Genomic DNA, 3,011 nt, shown 5'->3' with positions numbered 1-3,011 from the left:
AAGAATTCATCTACAAAAACAATTAAAGCGTTGCCGCCACATACAGTATTTTAAAAAATAAAGGCAATTTCAATCTGTAAAATAGAACATTATAAAATAATAGTAAACAGCAACTTTAAAATGAAATCCTTTTGTTTTAAAAAAAACGTGAGGAAGCGAGCCATTTACGTACTAACATAAAAAAGCCCATTTTAAAATCTTTAATCGTATTAACAATAGTTGCAACACCAACCAGAAGTACACATAAACAGCTACACAAGATAAACACATACCTTTTAAAAAACAAGTAGTACACATTTGTAGTCGCCGGTTTTTAGTAATTTAGTAGTTATTATCATAGATTCGAAAAAAGAGGCAACAACGGGCAGATTCTCTGCTACTTGCCCACATGTCTCATATGCATACGGCAGAGGACTCCGGTGTCCCCAACCGGTCTCGTATGGAAAAATTTTTTTTTTTGGGTGAGGCCAATCTTAGAGCAGTTTTTATGGGTAGATAGAGCAGTTCAGAGATATATTTACGACTGTAACCGGTCCCTCGGCCCCCAAATGTCCTTAAAGACACGACATCCCAAATTAGTACGAGGAGGACAGGTTGGTCTCAGGACAACACACTCCCAAAAAACACGTTTGGTTATATTGATTCCTTTTAGGCTGTTGGTTATCCCTTGTTGTGATTGGGATGGTTTATCCTGTTGCTTATCTGGCTGTGGTTTATCCGGGTGCCTATGGCTGTCATTTGGGGGATTTATCTAGTCTAAGATGGCCGTTTTTCAGAAGTTTTGTGCTGCAGGTTTACCATTAGCTTCTTTTTTGTTTTGTGAACACTTCGTTGAGCTCTTTAGCGTGAGCGTCTTTACAAATGTTTTGAATTAAGTTGCCTGGTGTTGAAATCTGAAAAAACCACTTCATTACCCGACCCTCAAAAACTGCTATGTTAGTTGCTGTTTAAGGATGAAGAGGCGTAGGTGATCAGTGATCAAACTATTTTAAGAAAAAGAGCAAGCGAGAAAGGAACTGTGGCCGAGCTAACGGAAGCAGCTAACACAGTAAAGAGGATTCCTATTTCTAATCGTTTATGTGGTATTGGATCGGTGACCTGGAGCCAGTACTCAACGATACAGGCCTCTTTTCAGCGGTTTCATCAGAGGTAGTTCAGATACTGTATCAGAATCATTGCACATTCTACATTGTGTAGATTCCAGAGTAAAGACCTGGGCTTCTGCTGATACCCAAACCTTAGAGAGAGAGACAGGTCCAGTCCACTTAGACTTCTGATCCAGTAGTAGATCCAGATAAAGACATGGTCTTCTGCTGTACCAAAACCCTAGAGAGAGACAGGTTCCAGTCCACCTGAGGGACTCTGATCCATGTAGTAATCCAAGATTAAAGAACCTGGTCCTCTGCTGTCACCAAACCCTTAGCAGAGAGAGACAGGTTCCAGTTACCCTTGGACTCTGATCCATTGTAGTAGACCACGCTTAAAGACCTGGTAATTTGCGTTACAGCCCCTTGAGAGAGAGAAGGTTCAGTTCCCTTTGACTCGATACATGTAGTAATCCAGTTTAAAGACCTGGTCCTTCTGTGTTACCAAACCTAGAGAGAGAGAAGGTTAGAGAGAGAGACAGGTTCCAGCCAATTTAGAGATTCTGATCCATGTAGAGAGAGCCAGATCAAAGACCTGGTCTTTCTGTTTACCAGGGTGCTGGAAAAAGGCTTAGGACAGGTTCGAGAGAAGACAGGTTAGGAGAGAGAGGACAGGTTAGAGGGAGAGAGAATGGTAGAGAGAGAGAGAATAGGTTAGAAAGAGAGAAGGTTTTGTTAGGAAAGAGAGATAGGTTAGAGAGAGAGAGACAGCAGGTTAGAGAAGAGATGAGACAGGTTAGAGAGAGAGACAGGTTTTAGAGGAGAGAGACAGGGTTAAGGGAGAGCACAGGTTAGAGAGAGGAGAGAGACAGGGTTAGAGGGAGAGAGATGTTAGAGAGAGGAGAGACAGGGTAGAAGAGAGAGAGATAGGTAGAGGGGAGAGAACAGTTAGAGAGAGGAGAGAAGGTTAGTAGAGAGAGAAGAAGGTTAGAGAGAGAGAGAGACATGTTAGAGAGAGAGAGATCAGCGTTAGAGAGAGTGGAGAGAGAGACAGGTTAGCGAGAGAGAAAGGGTTAGGATAGGAGACAGGTTAGAGAGAGGACACGCTTTAGAGAGAGAGACAGGTTAGAGAGAGAAAGAAAGGTTAGATAGAGAGAGCAGGTTAGAGAGAGAAAGACAGGTGAGAGAGAAGAAGGTTTAGAGAGGAGAGAAGGTTAGAGAGAGAGAGACAGGTCGAGAGAGAGGAGACGGGTAGAGAGAGAGACAGGTTAGATAGAGAAAGACAGGTTAGAGAGAGAGAGAGGAGACAGGGTAGAGAGAGAGAGGAGACAGGTTAGAGAGAGGACAGGTTAGAGGGAGAGAGAGAAAGGTGAGAGAGAGAGAGGAAGGTTTAGAGAGAGAGAAGGTTAGAGAGAGAAAGACAGGTAGAGAGAGAGACAGGTTAAATGAGAGAGGAGACAGGGTCTAGAGAGAGAGAGACAGGTTAGAGAGAGAGGACAGGGTTAGAAGAGAGAGAGGTTAGAGAGAGATGAGGTTAAGAGAGAGAGAAGGTTAGAGAGAGAGACAGGTTAGAGAGCGAGACAGGTTAGAGGAGAGAGAGAAACAGATTGACAGACAGGTTAGAGAGAGAGACAGGTCAGAGAGACACACAGACAGACAGGTTAGAGAGACAGACTGGCAGACAGACACACAGATAGACAGTTTAGAGAGACATACAGGTCAGAGAGACAGACAGTTTAGAGAGACAGACAGGTCAGAGAGATGGACAGGTTAGAGAGACAGACACGGTAGAGAGACAGACCGAAATTAAGGACGTCCTGATAGGTCAGCTAGAATCAGAATCTGTCGTCACTGAACTCAGGGGCTCTGTGTCTTCATCACAATAAGAAAGAAGACGATAGAACAGAAGAAGTTAGAAAAGAAGAA

General features: G+C 43.4%; 1 protein-coding gene across 1 annotated transcript in view; it reads right to left on the bottom strand.

Annotated features, from left to right (window-relative positions):
• Nucleotides 1–3,011, bottom strand: part of syde1 (synapse defective Rho GTPase homolog 1) — a 25,532-nt gene that overhangs the window by 4,159 nt on the left and 18,362 nt on the right. The gene's annotated exons all lie outside the window — the stretch shown is intronic.

This window comes from Etheostoma spectabile, unplaced genomic scaffold (assembly GCF_008692095.1).
Source record: "Etheostoma spectabile isolate EspeVRDwgs_2016 unplaced genomic scaffold, UIUC_Espe_1.0 scaffold458, whole genome shotgun sequence".
Classification (NCBI taxonomy): Eukaryota; Metazoa; Chordata; class Actinopteri; order Perciformes; family Percidae; genus Etheostoma; species Etheostoma spectabile.
The sequence above is the reverse complement of the archived record's forward strand: the minus strand, read 5'-3'. Positions and strand labels throughout refer to the sequence as shown.